This window comes from Beta vulgaris, chromosome 7 (assembly GCF_026745355.1).
Source record: "Beta vulgaris subsp. vulgaris cultivar EL10 chromosome 7, EL10.2, whole genome shotgun sequence".
Taxonomy (NCBI): domain Eukaryota; kingdom Viridiplantae; phylum Streptophyta; class Magnoliopsida; order Caryophyllales; family Amaranthaceae; genus Beta; species Beta vulgaris.
Genome location: NC_079208.1, coordinates 51,982,776 through 52,001,961, shown reverse-complemented (window position 1 = coordinate 52,001,961; position 19,186 = coordinate 51,982,776). Strand labels below are relative to the sequence as shown.

Sequence of the window (19,186 nt, the reverse complement as noted above, 5' to 3'; positions counted from 1 at the left end):
AAAATGTCAAAGTGTGTAGATTAATATGAAACGGAGGGAGTACAAGCTAAGGCATACGCCTTATGATGTGAATTTTAGTCCGAAAAATTCACAAAGTTTACTCTAGAATTTAAGTGATCATATTTTTGTATCATTTTTGTGAATGAAAACTAAAATAAAGGATAGTGCTCTTGATTTTCACGAGAATTAGAGGGTCTCTTCCTAATTGCAATTAGTAGATGAATTCAAGTCGCAAGTGTTGGTTTTGGTTAGCAACCGAAATAAGCTACACTCACAATTATCAAAATCAACTCTAACCTTTTGATGAGGCTAGACGTGTATTATCTATACAGGATAATAATAAAAACATTGCTCCCCAAGCATCATCATAGCTGAAATTACAAGACAAATTAATAGAAAAGTTTCCCTTTGAAACTAGCCTAGAATCTAGCACAACTTAAGAAAATGATATTTGATTTAAGAAAGCTTTACAACACTTTCGATAAATCCTTACAAAAGCACACGACTAAGCTAGGGCTATTCCCCTGTTTACTTTCCTTTTTACAACTCATGACAACTTATCTATTTGGAGCTTAGTAAACGGATCACAAGTTGATTTTCGGACTATTTATTTAATTAAGCTACTCCAAATAACTAACTTGACTAACAATAACAATAACAATAACAATAAAAGACATTTTTAGTTACATGTAAAACCTTCACTTTAACAGTAAAGTAAAACCATGTAACAACCCTAAAAAAGCAAGTAAAGATGGTTCGATCTTGCATCACCTTATTTAAATTTCATATTTCAATCAACTTTTATATATTGATAAAAAAAACACACCATCCTGTAGGCTGTAGTTTGATAAAGCTATAAATCAAGCTAGACCTTTTCTCCAATGAAAATAGATGCTTTTATATAGCAGGTTCCAGAAGAAGTGCTGCAACTTTTGATTGTATATATTCACTAGTCGTAAAGCCATCCTCGCCAATCTCATACAAGTCGTACATTCCCCTAGATGCATTGAGAATTCGTGTAAGCAAAGGCATTGGGACAACAGTTGGGCGAAACATCTCAGATCTTATATCCTTCCATTGTTCCTCCATTTCCTTCTCGAGCTCCTTATAAGTCTCGTCTTCCGAAACATCAAAGCTTGACATATAACAATCCACAGTCGAGGCCACATGATCTCTATTTTTCTGAAACTGTTCCGTAAAACAACAACATTATTGTTGGATTATGCTCCAAAAGTAGTCAAATGATTTTCCTAACAATTTGGATTAGTGGCTAGTAGTAAGTTAGTGGGTAATTTATTTTATAATTAAAATGTGATTAGTAAAAAATAGTTATGGAGGATATGGTGTAGGACATGTTTTCCACTACTTAGTAGTGTGGCTAACTTTTAGGTTAGTTACTTTTTATTGTAAGCCATAAAAGAACTTATTGTATTGAGATTAATTGAGCAAGTTTAATGCAAAACTTCTCCATATATTATTTAATCTCTCTCTACTCTAAAAACTATCATGGTATCAAGAGCTTTAGGTTAGATCCTTGGAGGCCAAAAAAAAAAAAAAAAGAAACAAAAGAGAGAGAGAAAGAGAGAGAGTGAGAAGTAAGCCATTGCAGGCCATCTTCTGTTTTATGAGTGAAAAAAAATGTAGGGCAAACCACCATGGCAAGAGTGGTTGAAAAAAATATATTTGTGATTCTATACAAAGTCGTGGTGAAGAGAAGTGTTTCACAAGGTCGTGGTGAAGAGAAGCGATTCACAAAGTCGTGGTGAAGAGAAGTGCTTCACAAGGTCGTGGTGAGAGAAGTGCTCCGAAAATGTGACGTTGGTGAGAAGTGCATCAAAACTGTGAAGTTGGCGATAATGTGCATCAACAAAAAAAAGTAAAAATGTTGGTGATAATGCGCATCAACATATTGAAATGTTGACAAAGTGGGTTCCATATGACGCAAAATAGGATGTTACAAATGGCTGCTACAACTTTTGGAGCAAAGGGGGTGTTGGATTATGCTCCAAAAGTAGTCAAATGATTTTCCTAACAATTTGGATTAGTGGCTAGTAGTAAGTTAGTGGGTAATTTATTTTATAATTAAAATGTGATTAGTGATAATAGTTATGGAGGATATGGTGTAGGACATGTTTTCCACTACTTAGTAGGTGGCTAACTTTTAGGTTAGTTACTTTTTATTGTAAGCCTATAAAAGACACTTATTGTATTGAGATTAATTGAGCAAGTTTAATGCAAAACTTCTCCATATATTATTTAATCTCCTCTCTACTCTAAAAACTATCAATTATGAATCAAAACTAAACCTCGTTTTCATATTTCCTAAATTTCATCACTAAAAATTTTGACACTCTCCAACAGATAATTGTGACTTTAATTAATTGTATTAAAATTAATATAAGTTATTTATTATTGTAGACAAATTTTACAATGTACTCATCAATTTCCATTAGAAAAAAATTTGGTCAAGGATATCAATTATATGAAAGCGTAAAAGTCGAAAGGTTATTACGAAAGAAAGAAAGAAAAGATGAAATTTATATAACTTTTAGACAAGCAATCAAGCATAATGGAAACATGCATATATACCTTATGTCCAGCCATATCATTTATGATCCTGGAAAAAATGGATGAGCTTTCATGGCCTTTGATTTCTGGCTGAGCCATTCAAGGGCTTCTTTACTTGCAATTTCTCCCATGCCTTGGTAAGTTGCCATAACCATAATACGGTAGGTGACACTTATAATTGCATCTTGAGGTACACGTCATATGCTGGGATATACTTTTCATGACACCATCTAGCTTCGCGTAAGTAGGCTTGGCAATTAATTTTTATCTATTTCAAACAAAACAAGAGTTCAGTAAAGATTAAGCTAAGTTTACTACTCCCTCCGTCCCATAATATAAGTCCTGTTTCCTTATAAAGTGTCCCAAAATATAAGTCCTATTTCTATTTTCAATCAATAATTATGCCCAAAATACCCTCATGAAAATAATTTATCTCAAAATGCCTCATAATTTCAGCTTCCAATGCACTATAATTAATGACAAATTGGAATCTTCTACCCTATTAAACTCCTCTACACATTAAACCATGCAACATTAATGTTCAGTTTTTATTTTTGTTACAAGATATAATAATGTAAGTGTTTCCCAATAAAAATGAATATTTTTTATCCAAAATAAACAAGATTCCACTTTACCTTAATTCCCGCGTAAAAATAGAATCAGGACTTATATTATGGGACGGAGGGAGTATCATAGACATATAGCTTTGAGAATCATGTTGGAGCCCAATGATTGGAACTCCCACCTCCCAACCTCATGATCGGGAGTTTAATTCTCATCAAGACTTCAACCCCATATTTGAAGTGTTTGTGTGGATTTATGCTTTTGAGTATAAATCCCCACTTTCAGTGTTTAAAGTTTCCTTATGAATTGGACGTAAAGCTATAAAATTGTATTTTTCTTCCTCCTACTTTGTTTAGCAACAGGGAGCTAGAATGGGAACAAGTGCTCTTAAATTTTCTATGAGATGTTGTTATATGACATAGTCCTCTTATATACAAACACTGAAACAAGTGCTCTTCATAGAATAGGGCAAATATGTCATTAGGCCTATGTCATTTTTGCCAGCAAAACAGGCGCAAAAGAGTTTTTATGTCTATTTCTTGTTTTTATCTGCTCTATTTTATTTGTTTTATTGGAATTTCACTATTAAACCCCCACTATTCCAACTTTGGTCCCACCAACTACTCACTATTTATATCACCAATCTTAATTAGTTATCTCTCTCCTTACCCCTTCAACCACCACATGAAAATTACATCATTAACACCTTGCATCTTTCTTGGTATTCGTAGATATGTTAATACGAATAAACAAAAAGAGACGGAAGGAATATTATACTACAAAATAATTTGGGTTGATTTAGCGTAATTTTATATAGGAGAGGATCAAATTAATTTTGTTTTGACAAAAGGATAACGTACTTCATTTTGGAGATATGAACAGCATATGATCTTCCTTCTGTAGCTAACTCTTCTTCAAGCTCGTGGCAAGTATCGAGCAGAATTCGTAATAGATTTCATGCAGTCTGGTAGTTGACTACACAACCATTGTCCACCTGAAATTCAACCACATAAGTTTTCTAATAAATTACACACACACACATACCTACTTATTAACATGAAGAGTTCTCTTTTTTGTTTCCGTAAACTAAAAGTTCCTCTTACTCATCTAAATCGAGAACTAAAGATTAGGGACGGCAACGGACCGGATCTGGACTGATCTTGGTACTACCAGATTCGGATCCGTTTTTGAGCCTGTACCCAGATCTGGATCGGATCCTACGGATCTCAAAAGGCAATACCCAGATCCGGATCCACTATATCCACGGTTCTACGGATCTGGATCTGACTGTTTCTCCAAAAAGTTGTACAAATATTTGCAATATCTTATCACTAAATGATATAATTATTATAACATTTACCAAACTACAATATAGCAACATCCCAACATTTAAAATATTCAATCTTGTATGAGAATGAGATAAACAGTAGCCTTAAGTTACTAATTAAAAATTATAATATTCAAACTATAAGAAACGAATCTACAGGTCGGATCAGGATCCTCTTCATAAGATCCAGATCCATTTTTGTGTGGGATCCGGATCCGACCCAGATCCGCAGGGTCCAAAATGCTAAGATCCAGATCCTTCAAAACGGATTTGGATCTACGGATCTGGACGGGTCCAAGATCCATTGTCATCTCTAGTAAAGATGTCTATGTTTCACTTACCCTAATATTGCTTCGGTGAAAGGTTCCAGCTCCTCAATGTTGCCATATGAATATATATGTCATCCATCACAGTCATATTTAGAGAATTTGTTGACAACAGATCGAGCATATGCATATTTGGGTTCAAAGCACACTCCCAACGTCCAATAGTAGCTCTCCGCCACTCTATCCCTTGCAAAGGGGAATTTCCCTGGGAAATCTAGGTTTCTTGACCACCTGCTCAATAATAATACATTCAATAAGAGATGCTATGTAATAGTATAATAGTATATGCTAGCTAAACGAGAGTAATGTCTATTGCTCTATTCCTGTTGGGCATGCTTGGAAATGACGGCCCGTTTGGTAATCGTTAATAAATTGTGGTAATGAGAATGAATTTTAAGTGTAATTTTATTAGGAAATAAAACACCCTTAAAATCTCCATGAGGGAGGCATTTTTCTCCATGAGCAAGCAATCTCACTCCTAAACTTGTATTTTGTCTCCAAGGAGAAGCAATTTTCATTACTACCTACAAGGTGGTATTGGATGGGAATGAAAATTCAAGAAGGAAGTGGACACTTTAGGATAAATTAGCATTACCATGGGAATGAACAATAATATTCTTCACAAATTTACGCACAAAATCATTCTCATTACCATCGTTTATAACCAATTAACAAACGAGCCGTGAAGGTAATGAATTAAGGAGTAATAAAAGATAAAGCACTCTAAAAATGAATCAATTGAGATGGTTGCAAGAGGATGATGTAGTTTTGTTGTGATCATGAAAAGGAAGGGAAGAAGAAGCTATTACCCTCCATAATGAGTATGGTTGGTCTATATAATATAACAATACGGATTGATGGAGTTATGTAAGAACTGTCAGCCAATTCCACCCAAAATTTCATTAGGTTTGTACATATTTTTTTAGGATGATTATTCAATGGCTACAATAAAATTATAGCCATTATAATTATATTATACTCCTTTATTTTATAGACTAATCTTGCTTATTGATTTAATTGAACCTTAAAAACTTAGAAAAATGGAAAAGGTTACTTTTAATTTATAAAAAATGAAAATAAATTGTCTTTGACTATTAGTAAGTGAGTCATCTTCTTTAATTTCTTTTGGATTATTGTTCCTTTCTTTCTTTAGATATTTTGTTATCACCATTAACAAAGATATGTGGAATATATATTAATCGAATTATTATATAAAATTTCTTAATGTGTAAATTTCAACAATAGTTTTTTTTAGGGGATAACAATTGTTTAATTATAAAGTTAATTAATAAATAGTGTTGATCTAATATTATAAATTCAATTAATCAAATTTCTCTTTCAAAAAAATCTAATATTATAGCCATTGTAAAATTGTTCTATTTTTATCCTTTTAATGTTTGATTTACCGGTCTACATGTGTATTAAATTGGTTTTGCTGCATATTTTTTACATCAAAACTATATAGTTGAGAAAGAAATTGACATTTTATTTCTTACAAATAATTATTCTCCTTTAGCTTTTTATCTTTCTCACTTGTAATCTCGATAATATTCATTACAAATCACAAATAGAGATAATCTTTTAATTTTTCTCAATATATAAGCAAAAATTTGTCATGTGGAGTTTTTGTCTCATGAGTATTTTACTAATATTCATTTGTTATAAGTTTTACTAATTTGTAATGAAAGATATATGAGGATAAAGAACTGCATCGGCAAACGCACACCATCCAAGCAGAAAAGATAAGAAGATACAAGAGTACCTTATGAAAATTTTGTTGTTAAATTTTTGTAAAATCTTTTTTTTTTCATGTGTTGGAATCACTGCCACATAACTTATTAGTTTGGGTGAACTTACTGAATGAATCTTACATATTTTAAAACAGTTTGATAGTTGAAGAAAAGATATTAGTCAAGTATGCTGTTGTGAAAGTAGAAATTTAAAAACTATACTTCTATATTTCTAGGACTATATATGCACTTATCATACTCATGCTTAATAATGGAAAGAATTCAAACATCAAAGTAATTACCCAATAAGATCGCTTAACTCCTTTTTATGGAGTACTTGGAGCAAGTTGAAATCTAATTTTGCAAGCTTTAGCAAAGCTTTATGATGTGAAGTATCTGACTCATAAACGCTAATTTGATACTTAGCTACCAGCCTAGGAGCGCATTTGTAGAGGGGTCGCTTCAAGGCATGACTTATTTGTTCAGATAATGGAGATCTCAAACTTGAAGCTAAGGTTGTTAAATGAGTGGTAGTAAAAACAAGGGCTTCATCGAGGACATCCTCTCCATGTAATCTGAGATGTGAGGCTTCAAAGAAACTTAAAAGCCCTTGCACGTCAGTACTTAAGGTGTCCATGAAGCTTCCATTCTCATGCTTAAACTTGTCAAAGACATCTGCTTCAATACACCAATTGATTAATTAAGATATTCTCTAAGAATGAAAAGAAATTAATTTATATGTAGTCGAGTAGTATAACTTCAACAGATCAAGTTTTAGGGAAAAGCAATTGTTGTTAATATTTTGAGAAGTAAGAATAAATTCAGAGCGCTCGATTAACTTCATCCAACAATCAAGATAAGTTCACTCAATTATATGACATTATATTGATAATTCTTTAGTTCTTTCGTAATTGTAAAACTTGGACTTACACGCTTGCCAATATAATACACGACTTTAACTATTTATATATTTAATTATGTTTTCCTAAATAAATAATATTCGATATTTTCATAGTATATATCGAAACAAAATTAACAAAAGCTCACATGACCATACTTTTCAGTACGTACGTGAACTTCGTAATTGATGGTGGTAGGGATTATGTGTGAATAAGGGTACAATCCAGTTATTACAATCAATAAAGAACAGATGAAGTATGTTATATGATAGAGGATTGTTAATATCGGAATTATATGTTTCTTAATTCTTGCGTAAAGCTTTGAGTCTCTATATTTAACTTACCACATGATACACAAAACCATGTTGCTCAATAGGCGAAACCACAGAGAAACAAAGTGAAGATCATCCTTATAGTAAGCACCAACACAATTTTTGTGGAATTCTTGAAAGTTGGTCTCAATTTCTTTCTCAAAATGATAAGCCACTCCAAGTCTTTCAATTGCATCAAGGAGGAGAAGTCTTTCTTTTGGATCATTAACAACAGGCACAATTAGCTCTTTCCGAACTTCCTCTTTGTACAAGCTTAGTTCTTGCTCTTTTTGAATTTGAGTAGCCTACCAAGTACCAAGTAGTACAATACCTATGTGTAGTTATAATAGTAAAATTTGATATATATTAGCTCGTAGACATATCTATGAATTATATCGCCTGTGTATATGTGATGACGTATAATATACATATACACATACTGACATGCGCAATTTGTATTATACTTGTACAATATGCATGCATACAAATATTTTAAATTATAGCGTTAGTATTGTAAAGTATTTATGAAATTGATGATATAATTCACGCAAGAAATATCATAAAATGAAAAGGTGTCCCCGAGACCTCTAATTGTTAATTTTCATATTATATAAAAATGGGTCTGGGTAGCCCAATAAGGAGGAGGAGAGTTTAGCCCACTTACAAGCCAATGAGGTTCATCTAAAATCAATTATCCAGTTGCTTGATTAAATGCCCAATTTAAAAGAGATCCACAACCTCGGCGGCTCTGATACCAGGTTAATTTTCAGATTATATGAAATGGGTCTGGGTAACCCAATAAAGAGGAGGAGAGTTTAGCGCACTTACAAGCCCAAGGAGGTTCCATCTTAAGCTTATAAAGTGGTTTAGTCTCTATCCTCTTTCTCCAATATAAAACACTTACATGTGGTAATCAATAGGATTCAACACCATTCCACTAGATCAACTTAAAACCTGAGTCATGGTAAAAGAATTGTCGAATCCCCGCATAGTACATGAAAGTTTCTAAAAAATTGAATTTACCTTATATTAATCGACCATTATATATTAGGGTTGTTTATAAGCGTAATTTTGCATATGGGAAAAAAAACCTAGAATGCCTAAAACTTTAAGAAAAGAAATTAAGAATACATATGACTATTTTTCCTTAAGATCACAGAAACTATAAAGTAATATTGTCATATTACTCTATGAAGGCAAAAACTAATACCTCATCAAGGGGAGTGTAATTAGAGAATGCGTCTGCCCAAATGTCGGGGTGAAAGTTTGCAAGTGGACGAACAGTTTTTGCTTCTGTGTTATTTTGGGAAGAAATAAGAGTAGATAAATGATCCATTGTATAGAATCTTACTCTAGATTCCTAATGTACTTTCTATAGTTTTAAAAATGCTTCTTGAAATGCTGTGCAATTAGCTCTAACCAACTAGGTTATATATAGCCTTAGAATAGAGAGCTTAAATCTAGAAGTGGTATATCTTTACTGGTGTAGTGGATCTAGTGATGCACTACTGCTGATTATTCTTAATAATTCTGCTGACCAAGTAAACGAAGAACATTACAGATAAATGAAACAGAGAGCGATGCAAAAACATAAAAAATTAGAATAGGTTGAAACCGCCTCTATATTAAGTATTAACTATTAACTACTATTAGAAGACTGCTGAAAAGGTTGAAGCCGCCTCCTTTTGAACTTTAACTAGAAGCTTAGGTTATCTATACTTAAAAATGGTTACGAGATCCTAATTTTTTTTTTTTTTTTTTTTTTGGTTTTAGAGAGTCACAATGGCGGAAATGAGAATCGATGTCATGATTTTCTGGAATTAGAAGGGAAGTTTTTACCCACTATCCTTCACTCTCCTTTGGGGTCTTAATTATGAGTGATTGTCTTCTATAGTTTCAACTATTAACTAGTTTTAGGACCCGTGCATGATGCACGGGAGTATTAATTGCTTGATAGCATAACTAATGATCAATAAAAAGAATCAAAATACCGAAACATATTTAACTAATCATATATGAAGGCATCAAAACGTTATTTACAGAAATGATTTTTTAACGCAATCTATATGTTTGAAAACACTTCCTTGTAAACTACGTTTGTTGTACTTGTACGCACTCCGTGTTCTTTGTCAAAAGGAAGTATCTTCAGACCTTTTTTGCTCGTAACTCTGGAAACAGCAACATAAAATTGGCTGTGGCTAAAAACAGGTCTCGAGAGATACAGACCTACATGAGACAAAGATTGTCCTTGACTTTTATTTATAGTCATAGCAAAACAAACCATTAAAGGAAATTGACGTCTCTGAAATCTGATAGGAAACTTGGTGGAGTCTGACGGCGTCAATGTCATTCTTGGGATAAAAACTTTTGCACCCACATTACTTCCGGAAATAACAGTAGCTTCAATAACACGATTACCTAAATGATTGACGACTAACCTCGTGCCATTACATAATCCAGATGTTTGATCAATATTGCGTAGAAGCATAACGGGCGCACCAACCTTTAATCGTATGCTATGATTTGGGAGACCAGAGTATTTTATTGTATTGAGGAATTCAGTGGAGTATATTTCGTGGACTCCAAAGTTTCCTTCCTCTTTGCTTATAGCATCCGAACTCAAATAGACTTTCTCTTCTCCTGGAATAGTAGATAGAACATTATCATTTACGATCTCCACTATCTCATTTGTTGGAGCCAAAATAGCTCTTTCTTGGAAATATTTAGCTTCCCAAATATGTTCCTGTAGGTCTGGATACGTGCTTTCAACAATTGCTAAAATCGGATCGGCCCCGGGATCTATAAGGATATCTTTTGCAATCTCGATGACGGCTTCACCATCATTAGGACCGCCAGCATTTACATCTCCAACGCTTAGTATCCACTCTGAGAATTTCACCAACTGGTCTAGTTTCATCTTAAAAACTCGACATATGATGTCTGGCCTATCCTCTGGCCTTAGACCTCTTTTTTTTACAAATCTAGTTATCTCAGGCCACTTAGGATTACACGTAAATATTATGAATAAATCTGGATAACCATACCATCTGCAAATAGCCATCGCATCTTGATAGTTTTCTCTCATATAACTATGTCCTCCTGTGAAGGAAGATGGCAATACTATACGACTTCCAGTCGAAGATCCCTCTGTTTCACCTCTCTCGACAGCACCTCTTAAATTCTTGACATTCGCAGCTCTCAAGCTTTGTTGGTTGTGTCTAAGAAAAGACAACCTTTCAGCTTCAATCATTGTGTAAGCATCTACTATGAATTGTTATAACAACCTCCGAGATAATAGTATTGTTGCCGCCTCCAGAGCTCGGTCTTGTATTCTGTATGCAAAAAACTCACGCATTGTGAGTTTAAACCTCTTTCCTGTTGAACCGTCTGATGGAGTCTTATCCCTGTGCATAATATCTGTTCTAAATCCATCTTCTCCGTATGGAAATAATAGTGGATATTGCATAGCGAGGTAAGAAGGATAAAGTTCGGAAATTTGCTGTAGCTTTCCACCCTTCGTTTCCATAATTATATCTCTTTTGTCGGCACTATCAATATCTCTTACGATAAGTGCAGCTACTTCTGATGTTGTTGGCAAATTGTAAGTTCTTCCATCAGACTCTCTTTTGCCGATAAGTTTTAATTTCAAATTCTCACACGTGTTAGATGCAAACCTATCCCTAGCCATTCTGAAATTATGAGCTAAAGGGTTATTATGATCTAACATATCTTGTAATTCTGCGACTAAGCGATCTTCAAACTTGTCTGTGTTTGATGTACTGGTAAGACATAATGAATAATAAGTTAGGATTTGAAAAGGAATATATAAATTAAACAATTAAAGTTACAATGATACTTAAATCCATTTACTATGTTGTACCTTGCAGCTGTTTTCCTGTTCTTTATTTCATCCTCAGTATCATATATGTAAAGCTGAGAAAACTTTGGTCGTGCACCATCAGCAGGCAATAAAGTACCTATTAAGTGATGATTTTGACCACCAATTTTGTAATTATATGGACCTCGACCTTTAGTTGTAGGTGCAATAATCCTTCCACCCATTGATGTAAACGAATACATCATATTATATCTTCTTATATTTTCAAGAAAATGGTTGCTTCTATTATGTTTCTTCTTCAATAGATCATAAATAATTTGAGGTGGATGTTTTAGCAGAGGTAGCTGAACCTTCCCTTGCATGCAATACAACGAAAACTTTGGCTTGATGTTTTTGGGTTTCTTGTTAGCTTTCTCATTGAACCACATTTCCGCGCCACAAAACTCACATACATGTGTTGGATCTCCTAAATCTGAGTAGCTCTCTGTGAAAAAACAAAATTAGTAATAAATATGCGATATAAACATAATTAAGAAGACAACACAATAAATCATAATAATAAGTACGACATTTCGCATGATATGCAATAGTTATTACAAATTATATGCCAACCTGTAACGATATCCATATAATTGACGTCGTTGTCACTATCGTCTTCTGTAACACAGTCATCTTGAACGGTAGTATTTGATTGGTCATGAGAACTTGATTCAATATTTTCATCTTTATATAACAGTCATAAAAAACAATACATTTTAGATACGATGTGAAAAGTACTTCAAATATTAATACTTGTATTTAATAAGTAAATAATAAATTAATACCATTTATAATTCTCCGTGTAACTGATTTAAGGATATTTGAACTTCGAACCACACGTCTCTTAGATCTAACATTACTATGAGATTGTGCCAATTCCAACATGTCTCCAGAAATCATAGAGCTGCCTATTAATTATTGCGTTTTAGTTAATATAAAAAAAATCGATGTAATTATCGAATACAATCAGTTCATTGAATAGTACAGAATGCATACCTCGAGCTCTTTTTTCTAACATAATCCGCTTTCTGTTACTTCTGGCAATATCAGAAGGAGATTGTGTGGCTAAAGTAAATGTCAAATAAATATCTTCATGAGATTTTGCATTTTAATTTTATTTAATCGTTTAATATAAATAATAATAATTACATATCGCAATGTATGTAAAGCGTATACCGTTGACAACAATGCTGGTAGGATTATTGTTAGCAATAATTGTGTTTAGCGGTGCTTCAAAAGACAAATTAGAAGATGATGATTGCAAATCTACAAAAATAAAAATTTGTAAATTAATTAACTTAATATCAAAAATTAAATTTAATTATCATATAAAGGGAATTTATCATATATTTACCTATACGCCCCAATGGAGTAGTACAAATAATACTTGAATCATTAAATATTGTGCTTATTACGGTGAATTAACAACGGATCCATCTGAATATAATACGAAAAGATCAAATAAGTTTATATTTAACATACGATAATATTTCGTATAATAATAGCCTCTATAGTACACATCTATACCGTTCAATGAACGACAAAAAACATTGGAATTAAATACGGATTGCTGCGTCCTAAATTGGCCGAAACTTTTTCACGTCTTTGTGATAATATTAGTTTTCGTTTTTGCCTTGCACATCGTTGTTCAATTTGTTTTAATACAACTTGATTTAGAGATCTTGAGGATACTGCAAACAAACAAAAACAATACAATACAAAAAGTGAAGTTATATAACGATAATATAATTGCCAAATGAAAACCAAAACAAACGATAATTTGTGAATATATTAATTAATTAAATTTAGAATCATAATATTTTATTATGACTATATCTTATGTAATCATAGTATCACAAATAAATTAATATTGAGAGGGTTAAAGATAATATGTTTACATATAAAGTCTTCTTAAAATTCATGTTTATTGACATTAAAATAGACTGCTTTCATTAAATTACCCTATATATTATTTGTTTTCTTTTAAAAACATTGAATAACATTAGTATAACATACCATTTGACTATGTACAAAATATCAAATTATAAGCCAACATGTATGTAGTGATTATATTTTGGTCAAGACAACATTTATAAGCAACCTTTTATTTATATTTGTGATGATTCACCTGCATTGCTTATTTACTTCATTTCATTTCTCAAAATCATGACACAACTTCTTTTTATTCTACATCTCTCTAACTTCTCTCTAGAATCTTCACAAATTTCTTCATCTACTCCTCAAAAAATTCCCAAAAAACATTATTCATTTTTCACGATTTTGTCCTACAATTTTTTTATTCTCAAAATCAAATACACAAATTGAACATCAATCATGAAAAAACACAAAAAATCAGATTTTTTGGGTTCAAAATGTCTCGGTAGAAAATAATATGGGAACAGACATATTTCCATTTTTTCAAAGTTTTAATTGGGGAATTTCTCAAATGTTGATTAGTTATGGGCGAATTACTTGCAAAATATAGTTGCATGTCATCATCTCAACATATTCAAGATGGAAATTAAAGATTTTTGGTAAGTTTTAATACTTTTTTTTCGTTTTTTGTTTATATGGTATATGATATGTGGATATGTAGTTTTATATTTTTTTTGCTTTTGCTTATAAAAATATGAATAAATACAATAATGAATATTCGAAATTTATTTGCATGTATAAATATGATGAATAATCGGTGAATTTAAATTAAAAAGTTTAATATTAAGTGACAAAATTATTTCGTTTATAATTTTTTTTTCCGATAATAGTATACATGATAAATCTATAATTTAAATTTTTCTTTAATTATAATAATTCATATTACTGGTTATTAATAAAAATATGATTGAGTAGTTAGATTGCATGTTAATGTTTATTGAAAATTAAGGTAAGAAACAACTATTTTTGTTAATCAAATACACAAAATCAACATCAAACATGAGAACACAACAAAAAATCATATTTTTTTGCTTCGAAATGTCTCGGTAGAAAATAATATGGAAATTCTACATATTTCCATTTTTTCAAAGTATTAATTCGGGAATTTCTCAAATGTTGATTAGTTATGGGCGAATTACTTGCAAAATGTAGTTGCATGTCATCATCTCAACATATTCAATATGAAATTAAAGATTTTTGGTAAGTTTTATTTTTCTTTTAATTTTTCGTTTTTGTTAATATGGTATATGTTATGTGGATATGTTGTTTTATATTTTTTTTGCTTTTACTTATAAAAATATGAATAAATACAATAATTATTATTCGAAATTTCATTTGCATGTAAAATTTATGATGAATAATGGGTGAATTTAAGTTAAAAAGTTTAATAGTAAGTGACAAAATAATTTCTTTTATAATTTTTTTTTCTTCCGATAATAGTATACATGATAAATCTATAATTTAAATTTTTCTTTAATTATAATAATTCATATTACTGGTTATTAATAAAAATATGATTGAGTAGTTAGATTGCATGTTAATGTTTATTGAAAATTAAGGTAAGAAACAACTATTTTTGTTAATTTAAACATGTTTTTTTTTTCGTTTATGTATATACAGTTTGTATTATATTTATATGCATTTTTTACTTTTTATTTAGAGATCTTAAAAAGATATGAATAACTACAATAAATTATATTGTTATATTCATTTGCATGTAAAAATTTGGTGAATTATGGGTCAATTCAAGATACATAAGTTTAATAGAAAGTGAACAAAAAATTGTGCATATACAATTTTTTTCGTACGAAGATATAATTATACATGATAAATTTATAATTACATAAGATATATTATTGGTTATTATTATAAATGTGATTGAGTATTTAGATTGCATGCTAATGTTTCTTTAAAGTAACTACATTCATGAGCTTTTAACTATTTTAACATTATAATGGGAATATTATAGAATAGAAATACCATTAGATATGTCGCATAAAGGAGTTCTTTGTGTAATACAACTTATGTGACTTCTTTGGGAATGAAAATGTAGTTCTTGTTCTTGACTAACATTATCTGCAAAACACCAAATAAATGTTATATTTCACATAACCACGAATATTAAATGATATATTAGAAGCAAATATGTATAGACAAATACAATGAACAATACATACCATGTAACATGTTATAGAATTTAGTTGAAGGAATACTTGTATAATTAATAAACGTACATATTGCCATGGAATAAAATACATATACATTAGATAGTGTTTGATATTTCTGAAAGTTTAAAACTTCATCAATTGTAATTAATAGTCTTAAATATAATAGTGTATTGAAATAATAATATTTTATTTGTTTTGTTGTTTTCATGTGGATATACATTCGAATAACATTAGTATAATGAGCCAACTTATAACACATCGCACAAATATATGAAGAATTTAGGTGAGAATCCTAATACTTATATATTATACTATTTATATATTATTTTTCTTTGATTTAAAAAATGATTACTAAACCGTTTATAATTAGTTTTATAAGAAATATTTGATATTCCATCAATATTGTGAAATGTTAAATGTAATAATTAGTTATTGTAATGTTTATAGTTTAATTGTAATGTAATAATTAGTTATATTGTATTTATTGGAAAGAAGATGGAATATCATATATTCATATATAAAACCTAACTATAAACGGTTTGATGAATACATACATGTATGATATGCATGTCGTTTCGAACCCCTTCCCTTCTTAACATGACGATATTGATTTGATGCACTTGGATCATCATTTTCATTATTCATTTCGAATTGGTGAATGAATTGAAATATTAAAAATAAATAATCATAGTATATCTTAATATATTATTTGAATGAATATTATAAACTATGAGAATTGATATACATACATAATATATATTATGTAATAGGAATACATATCTACGTATAGTTGGCAAATATTTCAATCCTGATTTTAGCCTTAATTTTAGTTATCAAATATTACCTAGCTACGATTAGGTTAAATTATCATGTAATATTATGGAAGGTTTACAACCTTAATAATTTTTTTTTTACAACATTAGAATCATAACGGATATTATAAGATAACATTACCTTAAATTAGACATACTTCCTGTTAATACTCACCATTTAAAATTTTAAACTTTATTAAATATACAATACTACTAACGTATTTAATATTAACGTTGAAATAATTGAATTTAGTCCGCAATATATTATATTAGTCGACTCTAATCATTATTTTATGATTAGTTCAAAGTTATATTGAAATTAGGGGTGAGAGTAAACAATGTAAAAACGTTTATAATAACAAACATACTTCCGGTATAATAAATTTTGGAGACACAAATTATTAATGCATTAAATCATTATATTATAAGTACGAACATATAATTATACTTAATACATAAATGATAAAAAGAACATAAGTTCTCGATTATACTTGCAAGAATCACATAATATTCTATGATCATCTGAAACTTCGTAGTAACATTCATGATCTTCAAAAAGATTTATATCCAGCTTACATGCTTGTTCTCTATCACATAAATAAAATCCTGATTCAAGAGACATCTTATTTTTTATCCATACTCCCGAAAAATTAGAACGAATTTTCTTCCTACATTCTACAATCTCCTTCAAATCCATTTTCATCAACGTACTTGGTATCATTTTGAAACCAACTTCCTTGTAACTCGCTTCTTGACTACAAAGATATATAAGTCCCAACAAATAAGTTGCAACTAAATATCCTTCATTTGATGCTTTCTCGAAAAAATGAAATACCATCTTCTATCCTCAAATCAGTAAAAAAGTATGCCTATAAAAAAACATATAGATATATGAATAAACCAATATAAAATATACTTGAAAAAAAAATCAAATAACATACACTTAATATGAATGTAAAGGCCTATAAATTAATTATATTATGAATAACTTCTTGTAGAAAAAAATTACCATTCCAACTCGAACAATAGCCTCAACGTTGTTGCACTCTAAACATCGTGTAAATATGAAATCCATCTTATCTATGTAATCCCAAGATAATCTTAGCAATCTTTCTATTGATAACTTTTGTAGAACTTTGTTATCTTCACAAATAACATTGAGTGTCTTGCAACTATATCAAAAAAATTATTATCTTAACACATTATTTATAAAGGATATTGTAAAAACGTATGAATAATTAGTTGATCATGGTTCATACCTTAATTTGCACCTAAATAAATCTCTGATAGAATTAGCTCCAACATGTGAAATAATATCAACAACAGTTTCTGCGGGAAGGCGTTCCATTATACATATATTATCAGACTTCATACTAAGAATTAGTTTATACTATTTGGCTTTATAAAATTATAAATCATATAAGTTGTATAAATAACGTATTTTTATGTACAACACATTAGGTTTGGATTACCATATAACTACCTTGGGACGGTTGATTTGACAACATGATTGTCCTTCCTACATCGAGTTACATCTCCTTCTCTAACCAATCCACTATTACATCTTTTGCAAACATCATAGTACCAACTATATTGAATATCAATATCTTCAATAGTTGCCAAGCTAACACATATTCCAGCCTATAATAAACAAATATAAGGATACATTTTTTATCAGCTTCATAATATTATAGTAAATAAACTTATTAAAAGATATAGACAATGTCAACATTCAATAACCTTATTCATCTCAAGTAGATCAGATATATCCTTGATTGATTCCTCCTTTAGAAAGTCATTTGTGTCATTAGATAATTATTGTGTCAATTGTCCACTCTTTTGTTCACCACTTGAAGGAAAGCTACATAATTATTATAATATATATTAACATAGCAATATAAATATAACATTTAAAAACATGAATATTTTAAAAAATATCAATATAAAATCGAAATCCAACCTATTCTTGAAGTTACTAATTTCAGGAATATCGTCATTAATGAACAATCTTGAAGCATAGCGGGAAGTGCAAACATGTATCTCTCCTAAAAAAATAAATATATTTCCAAAAGTAACATAATATTAATTTAATACATATTAATATATAGAGAAATGAAAAATAAAATAAATAGATAAAATTTAAACAAACCATGAAAGCTAGCTATTTTCCCGAACTGCATGATGACAATAATAACACAATCACTTCCTTCGGTTTTGAGAAATTGAGTCATCTCGTCAGCATGGGTAGTCCAAAGCACACAATTCAAGCTTGTATTACTAAACATAAAATCCATACAAATAACATATATATTAATACATATATGTACAATGTATTATTTAAAATATTATATTTAAATAGCAATTAAATTGTTTACCATATAACTTACCATGTATCAACCAACTCAATAGTCATCATTCGGGATTTAGTAGTTTCAGTTATTTCACTGTACCCCGTCAGTTGTCCAATGATATCTATTAAATCATATATAAAGCTTTACATAAATCAAACTCTACAATGAATATTTAATTTATTATAGACCATAATAAACTGAATCACTTATACAATAAACAATAATATGTTAATTAGTAATTTTAGAATTTTGTTTATATAAACATTACCAATATAATACGTGTCCGGTAACCGTTTTGATATAATATCTTAAATTTAG

At 30.2% G+C, this 19,186-nt stretch overlaps 1 pseudogene; it reads right to left on the bottom strand.

Moving 5' to 3' along the window:
* Positions 1-613: 613 nt before the first annotated feature.
* LOC104900396 (probable sesquiterpene synthase) overlaps positions 614-19,186 on the bottom strand; it is a 26,765-nt pseudogene continuing 8,192 nt past the window's right edge.